This window comes from Molothrus ater, chromosome 3 (genome assembly GCF_012460135.2).
Source record: "Molothrus ater isolate BHLD 08-10-18 breed brown headed cowbird chromosome 3, BPBGC_Mater_1.1, whole genome shotgun sequence".
NCBI lineage: Eukaryota > Metazoa > Chordata > Aves > Passeriformes > Icteridae > Molothrus > Molothrus ater.
This window is the reverse complement of record NC_050480.2, coordinates 4,190,846-4,210,166: the sequence shown is the minus strand read 5'-3', so window position 1 is coordinate 4,210,166 and position 19,321 is coordinate 4,190,846. Positions and strand designations below refer to the sequence as shown.

Below are 19,321 nucleotides of genomic sequence, written 5' to 3'. Positions count from 1 at the left end.
CCTGCAGAAGCCCTTACCATGCACAGCTGCTGAGCCTGCTGAAGCGTGACTCAGAGTGAAACGTGAACTGCAGGGCAGGAAAACACAGCCCCTGCTCTGGGATTTCACCATGGATGGCCTGGATCCCAGCTCACCGTGATCCACACTGCACTGCAAGGAGAAGCTGAGGCAATGAGCAGCGTGCAAGTGACCCAGAGAGGCCCAAAAGGACAAGCTGGGACCAGGAACAGCACAGGGGGCTGAGCACTGGGCAGTTTAGTTCACTCTCTCTACCATTTAAATCCTCACAAATTGGAATTACACTGGACAGTTTCGTTCACTCTCTCTACCATTTAAATCCTCACAAATTGGAATTACACTGGACAGTTTAGTTCACTCTCTCTACCATTTAAATCCTCACAAATTGGAATTATATGCAAGGTACAACATTTCTTCAGTAAAGTAAGAAGGCAGGAGAGGCCTCTTCTGAGAGCTCCCTGAGGTTCAGTTCTGACAAAAAGGAAGGAACAGTCAGTTTGGCTGACTCAAGTTTGTCTATTTTTCTGGGTTTTTTTTTAATTGAAGCTGACTCACATTTTGTAGATTGTTAGTAAACAAATTCTCAGAAATAAAATAAAGAAGTTCACAGAGAAAAATAATGAATATTTCTGATGGGCATTTCAACTTTACAGGCCTTTTGCAGGGCAGTCTGTGAGAGAATAACATGATCACATGGCCTCTTGAATTAAGAGGAGGTACTAAAGCCACATGCAAACACAACTGGATTTAAAACTGGATAGCTAATTCAACTTCACAGATTACATCAAAACAATTAAACCCATCCTTTTTTCTCACACATCATTCTCAGGAATCTGGTTTAGTAGTATCAGAGCAGAGTTAATGGTATTTGATGCAGTTTGAACATCCCTTTTAGATGGAGAATGGACCCAAGACATGATTCCCTTCCACTTCAGCATCCTTTCTTGCCTAGTTGCTGATGCTTGTGCAGCCCTTACAGACATTCTGCAAAAATTCCTGCCCCCACCCAGCACTTGTTATTCAACTGATAAAGCTTTTCCTGTAGCACACAGAGTGTTTTCCCTAGATTGAAGTAGGAAAACCAGAACTGGATGGATCTTTACTAAAGCCTGAGACACAATTCATAGAAACAAAAACTAGTTTTAAGCAAGCCCAGCTTGTTTGACTGAGACCTGGAAGTTCCCTGGCTGCAGCAATCCTGAGGAGAGTCATTTTCCCTGTTTCTGGACAGTCCAGTTCAGGGTCAGCTTGGATCACTGGAGGCCACAGTGCAATTTCCAGTGCAGACTGGCACTTGTCAAAGCCCATGCATTCAGCCTGCAGTCACCAGGACTGTCCTGTCAGGATTCCATCACCCTGCATTTACCTTTTCTTTTTTAAGCAGTCCTTCCAGATGCTACAGCTCAATAATAAAGCAAAAGAACATCAACAGAAGTGCACTGGTTTCTTTAGTCCAGGGACACTAACAGTGGTGAGGCATCAACAGTTCTTATCAGCAGCTCTTATTTCTACACCCTTAAAAAGAGGATATTCTTGAGAAGCCCTTGTGAGGGAACCAGTAATGGGTGCTGCTGGGTGATTCTGTCACTAATATGTTCTTGGGAAGCTCCTGGGCAGTGGCCAAGATGATCCACGTGCAAAGAGATCCTTTGGGCTGGCTGCTGGTCTGCAGGAAGAGACCAATCTGAAAGTCCAGGCACAAAACAACAGATGCTCTGCTGCACCAGCAAGGAAGGGAAAATAGCATCAGCACAGAGGTAACACAGAGGTGTGTTAGCACTGTGAACCTCAGAACTCCTGTGCACCAGGAGATGCTTCTGGAAACCCAAATATTTCCATGTAGTGCCGTCTCCGTTTCCCAGGACAAAGAATAATTTCTCATCTACAGTTCAAGAACAAAATTATAAGGCACAGTCTGTGTTCATGAGAAAAGTTTTTATCACACAGGGTAAATGGAGATTTCCTTAATGGACAAAATGAAAGGGTTTCTGTTATGCCAATGGCACCAAGAGTGATGTCAAAGACACAATATATACCAGAGATCCAGGTGGAAAAAATCCTCCTTGTCTTTAGCCCAGGGAAAATTCAGAATTAGAACTGAGCTTTAGAAATTAAGCTTTTAATGGGATTCCCACAGACCTTCAAACAGCCCCTAGATAAGAGAGAAGTTAAAATTCAAATTAAAGCTTCTCTCTTTGGTCCCCTCTGTGCCTGAAAATGACTGTCCTGAAATAAGGTAGTTCAAAAAGACACATGCACATCTCCCAGGACCATGCTCAAAGCAATTGGGAGTGGCTTTTCTGCTTTGGGGGAGTGAATTCAATGCTTGCCAACACCAATATTTCAGGTAGAACTACAGCAGCTGTTGAAACTATAATGCCTGTGTTCCTTTTATTCAACTCTTACCTCAAAAACTACTAATGGCCATAACAGTTGTACTACTTGGGACTAAAAATGAGAGTGAGCCAAATGAGAAAAAAGCAGCGAATTTGAAACAAATTTCCAATTATGAGTCAACTCTTTTAGAAAATTCAGGTTGAATGCAATTTGTTTGTGGCCATATTGTAAATGATGGAAAGACTGGAAGTGTTTCCAGTGTCTCCCAGTTTATTTGGAATGAACAGAGTTTGCCAAAAGAAGAGGATGCCTCTGTCAGTGCACTCTCTAGGACAGCAGTGCATGTTAGCTTGGCACTCTTATTCTACCATAAGAAAGATTAAGGCATATTTCTATTAGATCAACCCTCTCTCAGCACCAGGGAAATATTTCCCCTTCCAGTTTCTTCTAAGATAGGAGCAGTTATTATTGTCACTTTACACAGGGCAGAATGGTAACAGAGACAAATCAGTCCCTTAATTCCCACACACTGGAAACCTGACAGTGTTGTTCCAGGTTAAACTTTGTTCTGCAAGCAAATGTATTTATTCAGCATTTATCTCTGTCCCAGAAGCCTTGAGCAGCTCAACAGATATGTTTGGGAACAGCTGCCTCTGTGTCTGGGGCTTCAGCAGCTGCTGCACCCAAGTGATGCATGTGGGAACCCAGGACATCCCTCTGGCTGTCCAGGAGGGCCAGGACCCCTGCCAGGGGCTCAGGGACCCTGGCACAGAGCCCAGAACACCTGTGGGTTTGATTGTGACCTGTGGAGCAAATCACCAACCTCACATGAAGATCAGCAAGCCACAACAGGTTAGGTAGAATAATAGTGAAGTTATCACAGGGTGAAAAGGTAGATTTTGGAGTTTCTGGAATGGGAGTTCAGGAGGCAGGATGGAGGGATCTGGGTGTGTCCAGCCTTTCTCCTTCTTCTTCTTGGCCTCCATCTTCTGCTGGGATGTTGGCACTTTTAGCTTGGTCTAGAGTAGAAGCTCACTGTCTAACACAGGTGATAGGTATTGGGAAGGAATTGTAAACATTGTACAGGTAGTTTTTAGTATAAAGACATAACCCTGCCCCAGGGGCAGGCAGAGTGCCTGGAACTGCCTGCTGGACAGAGCTCGGCAGGGCAGGAGAAAATGTTTTATAGATAAGGAACAATGAACAACCTTGAGACTGAGAACTGAAGAGCCCTGAGTCCTTCTTCAAGCACCAGGCTGGGAAAGGAGATTTAACATCTCTGGGGGTCACAGTGAGCAGCAAAAGATCCCGAGAGATGCAGGCCCTGCAGAGCCCCAGGCTGTGCACAGGGCTCAGACAAGGAGTGTGCACTCATGAATAATCCCCCAAGCCCACAGCCAGCCCGAGGGATGTCCGTACCCACTGACTTCAGGGGGAGACACTCTAAAGGCTGGAACTGAGTTTCATTTACCCTCGCAGCAAAGCAAGATTGGTATTTACTGCAGAGAGCATTACAAGGGTTGGATAATGTTGGCAGAGTGCTGTGAGCATGAAATATGCCTCACATCATTAAATATGTGACAGATGTACCTGCAGAGAACTCATTAATTCTGATTTCTATTCCTGTTAGTCTAGAAATATTAGCATCTAATTGTTAGTTTCTAAAATATTCTGACAAACTTTTTTTAACTGAAAAACTGTGTCAGCATTTATTTTGGAATATCAGATGAAGTCTTTCTTCTTGTATGCCCCTCAAGTAATGTGTTACAATAACCTCAATTACCTAACAGAAAATGGTGGGGCGTCAGCAGAGAGGCTTTAAGGAGGAGCTGGGAGATCTCTGCTCAGTAAATCCAGATGAACCAACCTTCAGTGGATAAGAAATTCTGAAAAGGAAGGCCAAATGTGCAGCATGTGTGAGACACAAGCACTATGGCAGCACTGTAAATATTCTGAGGTTTTACTGCAGTGCCCATCAAGGAGCAATGGGCTGTGTCTGTGTGCTCTGACTGCAGGCTGCCAGAAAGAAATCCAAAGGCATTTGCATATCTTCTTCCCTTAAAGAGCATCTAGGGGAAGAAAGACTGATTTTCTCTCTTCTGATGCTTTTTTCCCCCTGGAAGTCTCAAGATCAGTTCATTCTACACAAAAACCAGAGCCTGGAAGTAATACCAATAGCTGTGTACAAAACCCTGCAAAAATGAATTTATCCATCTTGGTGGCAGACAGAGCTCACCCTCCCAAACACTGCTTCCCTGGAAAGGACAGCAGGACACCACATGTTGTTCTGGATAACAGCATATGGGGACCAGGAATTTACTGGAGGTTTCCCCAGACTGCAGCTTTGGGGACAAAATCTTCTTTTAGCTTAGACCACTCAGCCTGCCTTGCTAGCATCTGTTGACTTGAAAGCCTGACAGAGGAAAACTTCATTTAACCAGAAAGATACCAAAAAATGGGTATTCAGCAGCAGTACCTTTGTAAACACTGAGTAAGAACACCAATAGAAATAGAAACACAAATTGCAGCAATTACAATCCTGGTCAATAGCAGAGTTGGAAATAAACTTACTGGCTAACAGATCTTCACAGGAAACAAGCTGTTTAACGATTTAATTATTTGGGGAGGTAACTAAAGAGAAGGGAAATGCACAGAGTAAACATGTGGGAATGTAAAGATTTGCATAGCGTGGCAGCACAAGTGTGGACAGGAGAAACCCCAGTGTGGGTTTGCTCTTTCCCACAGTGCAGGTACACAGCAGGGAGGTGCAGCATTTGCATAGGCAAATCAGGGCAGTTTTCCCTCTGTGCTCAGCTCCCTGCCAATCATTAATTGTCTATTTGATGGTTCTGTTGATCTGGAGCACAGGTTGTCTTGCCGAGGCTGAGGGCTCTCTTTGTTCATAATGTGCTCTAACAGTCTCCAGCAGTGATTGGCAGAGCTCTGCCAGCGGCTCCGAAAGTCTCAGAAGCTTCTTCTCCCCAGTGTGCTCAGTGAGCAGCAGCACTTTCCATAGGATCTGAGGGGTTTTACTGCCACGGTTCTATTTTTAATTCTGCCTAAATATTCACTGGCTACACATCTACCTTTGCCTTCTTTTTGTTTGATTAGGATTTTGGATCAGCACAGTGTGACACCTCACCATGAACAAGAGTTCAAGCTCTGCCCATTCCTTCAGTACCTTGCACATTGCAATTTCACAGAACTCAGAGTCCCAGCTGAGTGGGATGAAAGTCATTGAGATCTGTTTCTAAGCAGTACCATAACTCAGAAACCTCTAACAATATTTGTACTTCGGGAAACCAAACCAAATTTGGGTTCTTAACTAGCATCACCACAAAAAAAAAGTAGCTTTTTCTGTGAAACAAATCACAGTGCACAAGCAAATGGCATATTGAATTTCTGAACTACTGCTAAGCAAGGAAGCAAACCTTAGGAAAGGATAACATTGCTGCTTTGAAGTGCAGCAAGGCTGAGAAAATGTTTTTGACAGGTCTTAGGAATGGACTTCTGCTCAGCTTGGCACATTTCCTTTGTGCCATCCTGAACTATACTGAGAATTACAAAGGGGACACATGGAAGAAAAGAGACAAAGGGGCTTGTAAAGGGTCAAACAGTTCAACAGCAGCCATAGAATAAATGGAAATTATAGAGACAGTTTCATACTTTCAGTCCTATGTAGAACCTCAGTGCCATGCCATTTAGGCTGTGTGTTAAACATCCTTGGGTAGGCAACACGTGCTACCATGCACTGAAAACAACACATTTAAAGCAGCTTCTGTTGCCTGTTCTCTGTGGGCTTTTATCTGTAGGACTATTGAAGGGTATTCCTGCTACTCTCTCAGTAAAGCTGGGAGTATAAATGGGACAACTCCCACTGTCACAGACAGCATCATGCTAAAAGGTTTAATAGGCTGTTTGGCAGGAGACAGACAGAATGGATTCAGCTGCTAAAATGGTGACACTGACACTTTGCCCTTCGTTCCCGTGTTCTTATCTTTCCCCACAGAAAAATCAGCATTGGATGGTGCAAGCTGTCAGGCTGTGGGGTTGTAGCTCAGCTGCACTGCAATGGCCCTGCTTCACAAAGAGCAATTTATTTCCCAAGAATATTTGTAATCTGTTGCTATTAAAGGTTTAATTAAATATAGCTTTAGGGCACTAATTAACACATAATAATTACATGCTCTGACTCTCCTCCACACCCATCATCTAGCAAATATACAAGATTAAATCAAAATAGGCACAAAAAGTATATTCATGGCATAGCCTCGCTTCCTTCCCATTGAAGTCAACAAAAAGTTCTGAAATAATCAGGCAGAGAACTCTGCAGAGAATAAATTGCATCACTAACAGTAAATTTTGTATCTTGACAAGATGGCATTACATGACAGTTTTAGTATTCAATTATGGGTCACAGTTTTATTTTCAGTCCTGCTGGCATTTTAAGGCACATGGGACACACCAAGGAAAGGACACCTGAACAGAACTGTGCAGACACTTTGGGTACCCTGAAAGAGTTAAAAAGAAAGATATGCAGGGGAAAAAATTATCATCCAATCCAACAAAACCAACTGAAGCTGTACATCAGATAAAACCCAACATAAACATTGTGCTTTTCCAACCAGAAAAGGGCCAGGCAGCTTTTTGCATCCTTCACAATTAATAGGCCAGAGTACTGTTCCCAGAGTTCTCTACTCCCTCAGAATGCTTATCTAATCCATCTTCAATCCCTCTGTGTTTTCACCTGAGTGCTGAGCAAGAGAAGAAAGCTCCACCATCTAGGCTCCCATCTTATTCTCTCCAACAGTTATGAGAGCAAAGAAATATTTGAACACATGTTGCAAAGCATGACTAAGAAAAAAAATCATTCCTGACATGCCATCCCTATTACACCCACCCAAGCAATTATTTATTTGCAATGGCCTGGCCTTCTGCAAGGCTTTATAAGGGGTTTATCTGCCACATGAATTTGTTTCAGATAACTCACTACTCAATGAAGCCACATCTGGAAGGAGGGAATTTATTTTCCCCCCTCCTGCCATGGGCATTACCCTCTGGATGCCGCAGTTCTTGTGTGTCCCTGTCAGCAGCACTGCAAGCAGCCACACACAGCTTCGGTTCTCACGCGGAGCGATGGGTGGGTGTCCCTTTGGTGCAGCACTTGCCGCTGTAGGATTCAATTCCGGGAGGCATCGCACGTGGGGCTCCTCGGGAGCTGCCCCGGTGACACCGGGCCCAGAGCGGCTGCGGCACTCGGTGTTCTCGGGCGCCACCTGCCGGCCACTCAGTGATCGCGGCCGCCTCTGCGCTGCCAGGAGCATTTTCCCTTCCGAGGTGGGAGCGCGCTACAAAAACGCCCAGCAGAGCTCCCAAACGCCCAGCAGAGCTCCCAAACCTGCTATAACCTGTCCTGTTCTGCTGCTGCCAGCACCCCCCCGTGTCTCAGCAGCTGATCCCAAGCTCCAGAATGCAGGTCTTGGCTACATGACTCCAAGCCTTGTGGCCATGCTGAGCCGCAGCGAGGCTGATTCACCCCTTGCCTTGCTAAGAGATAAAAGTGGGGTTTGTGCCAGGATCTGGGCTCAAAGCCATGAATCCCTTAAGACCATGAATCCCTATTTCCCTGCAGCTCCCAAACACAGGATGTAAGACTCCAGTTCATGCCTATTCCTGGCCCAGACTCTCTGCAGACAAAGGCATCACAGCACTGTTCTGAGAAGGACAAACTGCTGTTTGTACAGATCTCTGTCATTCCAAAGCCAGCAGAATAAATACCTCTGAGAGTCAGATACTCCCATGAGGGACAAGAGAATTTGGCATTATTTGTGTGTGACAAACATAATCTAAATTTACAAGTGTATGAATCAACCAGGGAATTTCCCAAAGCATTTTGGAATGAGAAGACCATTGAGCTGCTCCTCTTCAAAAAAACCTCCTGCCACATGTAGGCTGTAGAATGAGGAAGAAATTCAGCTCCAAAATTCTCTGCTGATGACACAAAACTCAAATTGGAAACATCAGCTAAAGAAAAATACAAACCTGTTCCTACAACCACAGCTATGAAGACAAATTGCATATACTCACCAAATGGAAATTAGAGTATATTTAATAGCAGGGCTTAGCAGAAGCAAGTGTACAACTATTAAACCCTGTCATACATTTTTTTGCCAAAGGATCAACCCTAAGAATAACTAAACCCACCCTGTAAGTATCTCAGTGCAAAGAGGATTTAGACATGGGCAACTAATGAGGGATGTATTAATCCTGATGCATAAGAATATTTATACCCATACTCAGTGCTGAAGGAAAATCCTGAATATAACCTTGTATTCAAATATTCCATGAGCAGCTGTTTGCACTTCAAATCCCAGCCTGGATTGCAACTGTTGGGATGCAAATTCACGCAGCATTACTTGCCTGTGAGTCTAATTAAAGATGCAGACCTGCTGCAAATGGCAAAGCAGTGCTGGCTCAGCTCACAGGGCACTGACCCTGCACTGCTGCTGTGCTCACACACAACGTTCAGCACCCACCACTCACCCCTGCTCTTCTCTCCAATGCAGTTTCAAATACCCCAAAGGAGAAACTATCATCTCCCCTGAGATTATAATAGCCACATTGTAAAGAAATACTCCTTCTGAACCAGAATAATTTCACTTTTTGGAGTTTTCGGTGCAGTACTGATATGACTGTAAACAATTCCATTCATTTTTTGGGCTTCAATGTCTCCTTCTACTGAAGAGCTCAATGAAAAGGAGCTTTTTGTATCATAATAAAAAACCCCAAACCAACTCCCCTAGAGGAATTAAAAAGGAAAGGCATACGAGCTATACAGCCACCAGCTGAAGGGCCACTGGATGACAGTCCTTTCTACCTGACAAATAAAGCTATACTTGTCTTCTGACATTCCTTCAATCTCCTTTATGAATTCATGGTTGTTTTCTTGAGCATCCCTTGCTGTTCACCCAGAAACATTTGCATTATTTGATTTTCACAGCTCAAGGAGTGCCTATGCTCCCTTAAATCTCTGTATCTCCTACAGTTTTCTCCTGTTTTGTTTTTCTCCCATCTCAAAGTTCATCAATAATATTAAACTTTCCTCTCCTCCTCCCTCACTTGCATCCAGGTCTCCTCTTTCAGCTTTCCCTTCTGTGCAGCACTACAGTGCCCATCTCTGTTCTGGAGCCATCAATCCTTTCACAGATGAGAAGGGTAACCACACAAACCCAACTATTTCTGTACCTGGTGATGTGACAGGTACATTGTAATGGAATAATATCACACATCCACAGTACAAAGTCACAGCTTCCCATCAATGTGACATCCTGGATGCTGTGCCCCAAAACATGAAATACCCAGAAAGTGCCTGAGACTGCAGCACAGAATCACCATCCCTTCTGCCAGCTCCTATCTCCTGTTCTTTCATTGCCTTGGATGTGACTCCTAATAACTTTTCTTCCCTTTTTGACACCTTTCCACTTGCCTTACTACTCCCTACCCTGATCTAATAAATTCTATTTATTTCCCTTATTGGCTCTAAATTCTACATCTCATTCCAAATAATTCCCTCTGTGGGGACTGATACAAATGTAGCCTGTCACAGACATCTTTTATGGAAAATCCTTTCCTTAGGATTTTTTTCTCCTGAGAAGCTGAGAGGCCTCAGGAACAAACTGTAACCAATGGTTATCTGCTGCTGTGGAATGCAACAGGTGCATCTGGGATTGGGCTCATGTGGTTGTTTCTAATTAATGACCAATCACAGTCAGCTGGTTCAGACAGAGAGTCCCAGCCACAAACCTTTGTTATCATTCTTTTCTCTTTCTATTCTTAGCCAGCCTTCTGCTGAAATCCTTTCTCCTATTCTTTTAGTATAGTTTTAATGTAATATATATCATACAATAATAAATCAGCCTTCTGAAGCATGGAGTCAGATCCTCGTCTCTTCCCTCATCCTCAGACCCCTGTGAACACTGTCACAGAAGCCAACTGTTCTTCTCCAGAAATGAACTTCAAACTTGGAGGCCAAGTGTAAAACCTTGAATGAGTATTTGTTCTGCAGCAGTGGCAAAAGCACTTCCAGCAGCCCCTGCAGCCTTTGGGAGCAGTCCCCAGCATGAACAAGTCTGGCAATGTCACTGCTCTGCTGCTGCCTTCACTGCCCATTTTAATGGGGAAATGTACAGGAGGAAGTTCTGATTCTGTCAGCACCCTGCACAAGAGCCCTGCTCACCAGCAAGACTTCATTTGCAGGACAACTATATATAGAACAAAAGACAATCAGGGCTCCAAGGAATTTACTGTCAGAGATGAGACACAACACATGTACATTTTCTACAAGGGAAGTAATGAGATAATAGTATTGGCCAACATGAGCAGTGCTAATCAGACAATTATAACCAAGATTTTTGTCAGCATTGCTGTAAGAATTCATTTCAAAACTTTCAAAAAATGACCAGGAAAAGAAACAGTTTGATCCAAACAATGTAATTCTTTGCAATTAAGGGGAGAAATCTTGTTGTTTATAGTAGCTTTGAGTACAATGCAACTTCAAAAGATTAAGATGCTTTTTTTACTGTATCTGACATTATGTAAAGCTTTTTTGCACAAAACACCTAACAGAGAACAGCAGTAAAATTTATGTGAAGGAAAACCTGGATCCTTCATATGTTGTGATAAATATAAATGTCAGGTCAGCCAATCAATTTTAATTAATTGGAAATCAGAATTGCAAGGACAGACTGCATTAAGCCTACAGAGTGTTCATGTTCTGGTACTGATGTAATGAAAGTAATAGCAATTAAATCAAATTATAATGAGGAGGTAATGTTAAGATCTAAGAAATAGTTCTTTTTCATCTGCGTTAATTCGAAGGAATTTCAGTAACAAGCTCTTACTTTGACCAGCTTTGATAAAGGGATCAATACCCCAAAAGCAGAAATGTGAGGAGGTGTGTGGGGTTGTGCTTTTTTCCTTTCTAATAATTTCTCACTCCTATAAGAGGATGGTTACAGACACCATCTTCCCTACTTGGTAAACTGTGGATGCAACAGCCTAGTCAGAAATGAGAAAACGGCCTTTGTTTTGTCACAGTGGACTTGTGAGACTTTTTAGGGAGCTGTAGAAAAACTATGAGAGCTTGTTAGTACAAACAGCCTGCAGGTGGTGTTTTCCTACTCTGTTTTTCTGTTCTTCTCAAGGACTGTTTGTGAGAAAGATGCTTTTGTTAGTTAGCCAATCAAGTGTTGAATCTGTCTATAAAAGAGAGGATTTTTTGTATTAAACTCTCTACTCCTGCAGACCAGCCTTTGAGTGAGTTTGTGTCATTTCTGGCTCAAGGGTGACAGTAAAGCAGCTCCCAGAAGCTTTCTGATTGTGATGCTTGAGGCCCCAAGACACAGAGCAAGGTCTCCTGCGAGCCAAGGGGAGGAAAGCCCTGAGTGCTGGCTGTCACAGACACCTTTTATGGAAAATCCTTTCCTTAGGATTTGTCCTCCTGAGAAGCTGAGAGGCCTCAGGAACAAAATGTCAACAATGGTTATCTGCTGCTGTGGAATGCAACAGGTGCATCTGGGATTGGGCTCATGTGGTTGTTTCTAATTAATGACCAATCACAGCCCAGCTGGCTCAGACAGAGTCCCAGCCACAAACCCTTGTTATCATTCTTTTCTCTTTCTATTCTTAGCCAGCCTTCTGATGAAATCCTTTCTTCTATTCTTTTAGTATAGTTTTAATGTAATATATATCATACAATAATAAATCAGCCTTCTGAAGCATGGAGTCAGATCCTCGTCTCTTCCCTCATCCCCAGCCCCTGTGAACACGGTCACAGTGGCAGTGGCTCCTCGAGGTCCCTGTGTGTCAGAGCTTTGCTCCTGGCCCAGCACAGCAGGTGACATGCCTCATGCCGAGGCTACCAGGCAAAGTCACTGCATGAACCCTCCAGCACGGCCTTCCAGGAGGACACCAACGCTCCAGCAGCTGGCACCTCGTTCCATCTGCTCACCCCTTGCAAAAGCCAAGGGAGGGGAAGAAGCTGCTCCAAACGGGGAACTTGCAAAGCAGCAGAGCTGCAGTGCTTTGGAGGAGCCCCTGGCACCGTTCTGTACAACAAGGGCAAGTACCTTCCCTGAGACACGTACCAATATTCTCCCTCCCTTTGCTCCACGCTTCGCACAGCCCTTGGGAATCTCTCTCCTCCCCCCTTGCAGCCTCCCGCTGTTGTTGCTGTGCTGCTGAATGATCGCGTTGCCTGAGCAACGGCAGCCGAGGAGGGGAGCGGGGAGAGGGGCCTGGCCCCGCTGTGGTGCGGCAGCAGCAGCCTCAGGAAAGGAGCAGCTCGGCTGAGTGAGGTGCAACCTCCTTAGCAGGTGCAGGGCGTTCTGCAACCATCTGCAATTTTTGTGCAATTATGAATAAAATAACCTAACACTCAAGGCTGTCACACAAGCATTGTTTACTTATCTACGACACCCAGATTATATTCATCATGCAACCACATTTGTTACTCTTTAATTTTGGTCCAAGTAGAACTCAGATGTACAAATTAACCAGCAATAAATCTCTAGAATCAGACCTCTATTTATAAAATTCAAATTATTATACTCTTTCCCCCTCTGCTCTTTTCATTGTGCATTTTAGAATTCAGAAAAGTAACCAGAACTAAAGTGTCTATCAGTGACCTTTCCAGATCTACTTCAATATTTGTAGTATGCTTTCTTTTCATCTTTGCTGTCTGTCTCTTGGTATTTGAGCAATATCTGGTGAAATGAGAATGTAGTCTTGGTGCTATAGCTCTGTAAGAAATAATAATCTCTGCAAGATATCCAGCAGAGATTTCTTTTCTAATATTGTTTTATTGGAAGGATTTTTTTTAATAACATTCTTCTTACATGGTTTTGTGTTCCTACAGTTTATGAAACTCCATGGGCTACCTCCCCCTCCCTTGATATTTATGATCAAAGTGCTGGTAATTGACCCCTTGCTGCTCTGGTGATTCCAGGAGGGAGGGTTCTGCAGGTTTTCCTGCTTCTGAGCAGCTCTCACTTGCAACATCAAGCATGGAATAGTCTGTGCTGACACGTCTTAAATGACACTTCACTCTCTTTTTACTATAATTTAATTTTTACTCCTGAAGGAGAAGCACAGTTAGCTAGATGCCCCAGTTGCATCAGGCAGGGAAACCAGTGGCATCAGTTACTGGGAAACCATTTGGCCTTTAAAATTTCAATGTGAGCTTCATTCAAAATTAATTTACTCCATCCTACCCAAGTGCCCTCAGCAGCTGCATGCTCACTAATCCTGTCCCCTGCACTGTATTTATAGAACTTTAAAAAAGTTTTTTAGACTATGCTTATTTTTGCAGAGGATAAAATAGAGAACAACTGGAGTTCAAGGCTGAGAGCCCAACCACAAAACCCTCAGAAGATAATCCTTCCTTTTCTGCTCTGCTTTCTCCAGAGATAACCTACTTCCATTTTCAGCTATCCAGCAGGATAGCCAGACTGAGTATCACTGCAGCAAAGCACAGGCCAGGATTTATGGCTTGCTAAATTCAGGGGGAAGCTTTAATTAATGAAGCCTTGAGCACTGGGACTAGACAGCAGATTCCATCCATGAATTTGGATGAAAACTTCCAGGATTTCTCTGCAAGTGTCCAAAGTGTTCCTGTCTCTAGGCTTGGGAGAGCCTGGATGCTTGGCCAGGGGTGCCTTTTCCATGGCTCTGACCAATGGCTTCAACAAATCAGGGGTTTGTATCCAGCTTTGAGAGCAGAAAAAGTCATGGAGTTCATTGAAGGAAAGGGACTAAGGCCAAGCACCCTTAGTGTGACTCATGGATTTCCATGGGATTGCAGAGGGATGGAAATAAACCAAATTTACCCCATTAGGTCACCAGGTTAATATCATTAATCTCTCAGGGAAGGACTGCTCCTCCCATGCTGAGATTTCAAGTAGAAGGATAATTTGCCCATGGGGGTACAAGGAAGATAGAAGGAAAAAGTGAAATAATGGTAAGAGCTTGAAGAAACAACATAAAAAAATTAATATCCTGATTTCCCTTAAAAAGTCCTCCTGAATATCACATATAGATTCTTATCAGTATAAACCCTCACCAATACATTTATCATTTATCTGTTTGTCAACACAAACTCTTTTATACAGATAACCTCCATGATTTTTGTTTGGTAAAAGCTGGAACACAAAATTTTATTTGGTTTGGATGACTTCAGAAAACCTAACTCTCAGATCACATAATAGATTCGTGCTTAAAGCATGCAAAAAGCATAGTTATGCCCATCTCCACTCCACAAAACTTGTCAGAGTAATATAAAAAAAAAAACCTCACAAAGACAAGACTTGAATAAAAATAATATTATCACTTCCTCCAGCTCTAATGAAATTTCTTAGTGAGGGGGAGGAAACCCATCTTCCTGTGGTAAGGGCACTCAGCTGGAAGCAGATCTTGGATGGGCTTTGTACTTTTCCAGTGAATAATGAATTAAAGACAGAAGATGAGCAATGAATTAATTTTAAATCAGAGGAATTCCATGAAGCAGGAAGAACAGCTTATGACTTCCTCCTTCAGGGAAGTGTCCTGGGCATGAGGCTATGGAAGTAACCTCCCATTTCCTCTCATTCCCACAGCTTTAGTGTCCCAGTCAGTAAGATCTTGTTAGTTAACAGCCCAATTTCTGCATAAATCAAGATCTAATGCTGGGGCTGACCTTTGGGAGTGACTGCAGCACACCAGTCAAGCACAGACAGGGAGCAATTCAGCTTCTCACAGGTTGGCAGTAATGAATTGCATCGGACCATGATGCCGTGCACCTGTATACTCTGGTCATTCTCCAAGTATTTTAGAAACTCACAACTCCTTTATCATATTTTGCCCAGACAGTTTTATCCAAGTCAGTCAGGCCCTGAGAAAATGATAAAATCTAAGTTTGAATAATACAAAAGAATAAATAAATGTATCCAAAATGTTTCAGAACCTCTGTTACCACTGAGGTGACAAGACAGCTCTCATGCTCCTCCTGGTGTGAACCCACCCACCTCTCCTCCAAAATAATATCTGAGACTGGAGGTAAAGTTTTGCAAGGCTTGGATCTTTAAACTTGTTTGGGCATTTACAGATGTCTCTGGCTTTAATGAAACCCCATTTCTCCTCTATTTGTAACTTAGGCTGTTGGAATATTGCTAAAATACTGCTTGGCTTTCATGGACAGTAAAAGCATGTGGGTAAAAGTATATTGCTATCTTGCTAGAGAATTTTTTAGAGAGGTTTTTTTTTTCAAGATGAAGTGACTGAAAATTCTTGAGCTTACTGAATAAATCATGCATCTAAATTGGTTTAAATCTCAATGGATGATTAGCAACTGAGTGTTGGATTGGGAGACACCAAGCTCTTCTGAAGGAAAGAGAGGCACACAAGGCCACACCAGTACAATCCCTCTCAGTTTGCTTTACAGAGTATTCACTGGACACTGCACCTGCACTTTCTATGGAGCTTGATTTCTAAAACTTCCAGAGCATGCTGAATAAAACCCAACCAACAAGTGAATAGCTCAACAACAGAAGCACCTAACTAAGGTTGCCATTTGGTCATGCATCCCTGCTAGAAATCCCTGCTGCACTGAGAAAATGGCTACAAAGGGGGGAAAAAACAAGAAGAATAAAACTTTGTGGTTTGGTCCACCACTGTCTCGTTTGATTTAACAAGCACTGTCACTTCTCAGCTGCTGCAAACATTAAACAAGAACCATGAAATCACTCTGGGGAGTGTGGCACTTACATCTGCACTGCTTTCTTGCATGGTCAGCTCTGTGCAGTGACAAAGACAGTGAGTGACCTTTTCATTCACAGCTTTCACTCTTTTGGTCAAAATCTGATTTATATTGAGTTCCATTCTTAGGGGTTACATACTTGAGGGCATATCACTCTACATGTTGCAGAGTGAACTTCCATACCTTTCCCTATTCCTCATCCACACAATAGTTCTAAAATAGTAATTCTTCCTTTAACTACAGTTCTCTTGTGAACCCTAACTCTGCAGATTTAGCCATCCAATAAATACACTTTTAAAGAGTGCCAAAATGTATTAAAACTGAAACAAGCCAGCAGTAGCTCCATGGAGCCTAATTACTGAGATAAATGTTATTTGGGAACATGTATCCCACTTACAAGAGCAAATGACATTCAGTATTCTTCCTGTTGATAGTGGCTGTGGGCTGAGCTCAAAGAGGCTCTGCCAACAGGCCCCCAGGCAATCTGCAGCTGGCCATCTTTCCTTCCTGAAGGCTGAATGATCCATTTCTTAAGGACCAGCCAGGCCAAGCTCTCACACTGGCTCTTACAGGCCAGACCATTCCCACAGCAGCCCAAGGAGCAGGTAGGTGCACGTGCCCAAAGCCCACATTTGTTCTAGGGAAGTGTTTGTTGTTTTGACAGGATTTGTTAATTATCTGGATATCTCATTTGTGCCATGACTGCAGCAACGACCCAGCAGGGAACAAACCAAAAAATCCAAGCACTGGGACATGCCTACGCTGCACCTCTTTGGGAGGGAGCACTCAGAGGCAGCTCACTCACACTGACTCCAAACCCTTGTGCAACTACAGCAAGGACAGACCTGATGTACTGAGGCTGGCAACACAGGTGCACAAACCATTTCCTTTCCATTTCCAGCCCACTGCAGAGCTTCCTTCTCCACAGAAGAAAGTAAAAATGCAGACATGCACACATTCTCACACAGACACATTACATGGACAAACAACTTGTTTGATACTTGCTGGTAGAAGCACTCTGAGCATTGTTTGTGGTGCTCAGAGGTTCCTACAGCTCACCCAGAGCCAGGAGGATTCTTCACTTGCCTGCTCTGAGTGCTCCCTCTGTTGTTGTGCAGAGGAGTGACCAGCAAACACGTTCCATCAGCCTGGCACCTTTCTCATCTTCAAGAATTCCATCCTGAGATAACTTCTCATGCTGATTTTCTCCTCAGGCAACTTCTGTCTTAGCCCAGCCTTACAAAGTACTGCTGGTATCATTCAGAATAACAATGCATCTAAGGAAAAGTAAACCACATTTGCCCTGAAAAGCTTTTTACTATTCATATTGAGCATACTGCAGAACTCACTCGCTGATTTCAACGTGGATTAGAAATCCAAAGACTGAGTTGAAAAAGAAATAAATAAAGGTGATGAAATTAATGTCACAGAAGAGAAAGAGCATGTATTTTAGTTTAAAAGGTTTAAAGGCCAAAATCCCTGCTTGCACTCAAAACCCATAACATCAACAGGATGACAGAGGAGCTGCAGGCACAGAGTCAAGGGCAGTTCATTGGAGCAAGACACAAAAAGCACATTGGATGCAAAAGACTATGTGTGGATGCAGAAAAACTAATTTTCAGAAATTTTGTCTTTAAATTCGAGCACTTTGGCTCAGTCCAGGCAGCCATGTGTCAGCTTGCCTGCAGAGTGGTTTCCTGGCCCTTGCTGCAGCTGCCTGCCCTTGGCTCCTGCTGCCTGGAGAGTTTCTGCCCCTGGGGCTGGCAGTGCAAGGAAAAGCCCCTGTGAAAACTTGCAGGCCTTGGAGCCAAGCAGGACTCTGTTCATTTCTGTGTCCTGAGCACCAAGTGCTGCAGTTGCAGCTTGTCCAAGAGCCAGCTCACAGAGGCTCCCCTGAAAGCCAAGTGCCTGCAGGGTTCTCTCCATGGAAAGCTGCCCAAGGGAAGGCTGAATCCAAAGTCATTTGTAGGCTGGAATCAGAGCTAAGTTAAAATTTCACGTTTCGAAGTTTGTTATTAAGATTTTCTTGTGTTTTCTTTTTTTGCTCATTTCTTCCAACAGCCCAAACCCACCTTTTGGGTAAAAAAGTCTTTTTTGAGGTTAAAACCAGCTCTTATAAATGAAAATTGTAATTTTCTAATCCACAGTTTACTGAGACAGTGAATTAATGCAGAAAGAAGCAATCATGTGAAAAACCAGCTAGCAAGATTATTCTGTATTTGTGTATAGTTACCTCTCCCTTTCCCTGCCATAAAGCCACACAATGATCTTGACTGATTTCCCTGAACACTGTGGGCAGGCTGGAGGCGATATTAATATCCAACCTTTTCCTTGGAAACATGGATACAAAGGTGGATCCATGTATAATAGCCAACCTTTTCCTTGGAAACACGGATACAAAGATGGATCCATGTATAATATCCAACCTTTTCCTTGAAAACACGGATACAAAGGTGTATCCATGTATAATATCCAACCTTTTCCTTGAAAACATGGATACAAAGGTGTATCCATGTATAATATCCAACCTTTTCCTTGGAAACACGGATACAAAGATGGATCCATGTATAATATCCAACCTTTTCCTTGGAAACATGGATACAAATGTGTATCCATGTATAATATCCAACCATGGATACAAAGATGTATCCATGTATAATATCCAACCTTTTCCTTGAAAACACGGATACAAAGGTGGATCCATGTATAATATCCAACCTTTTCCTTGAAAACATGGATACAAATGTGTATCCATGTATAATATCCAACCATGGATACAAAGATGTATCCATGTATAATATCCAACCTTTTCCTTGAAAACACGGATACAAAGGTGGATCCATGTATAATATCCAACCTTTTCCTTGAAAACATGGATACAAATGTGTATCCATGTATAATATCCAACCTTTTCCTTGAAAACACAGATACAAAGGTGGATCCATGTATAATATCCAACCTTTTCCTTGAAAACACGGATACAAATGTGTATCCATGTATAATATCCAACCTTTTCCTTGGAAACATGGATACAAATGTGTATCCATGTATAATATCCAACCTTTTCCTGAAAACATGGATATAAATATGTATCCATGTATAATATCCAACCTTTTCCTTGAAAACATGGATATAAATATGTATCCATGTATAATATCCAACCTTTTCCTTGAAAAC

At 42.9% G+C, this 19,321-nt stretch overlaps 1 long non-coding RNA gene across 2 annotated transcripts in view; it reads right to left on the bottom strand.

The window, feature by feature from the left end:
* The window catches only part of LOC118684549 (uncharacterized), a 49,264-nt gene that overhangs the window by 26,547 nt on the left and 3,396 nt on the right, over window positions 1–19,321 (bottom strand). The window contains exon 1 of one of the 2 annotated variants that reach the window (XR_004979860.1): window positions 7,410–7,530. The exons of the other annotated variant lie outside the window; for it this stretch is intronic. This is a non-coding gene — a long non-coding RNA (uncharacterized LOC118684549). Of the gene's footprint in view, window positions 1–7,409; window positions 7,531–19,321 lie in introns of those variants that run through there. 2 annotated transcript variants of the gene reach the window in all.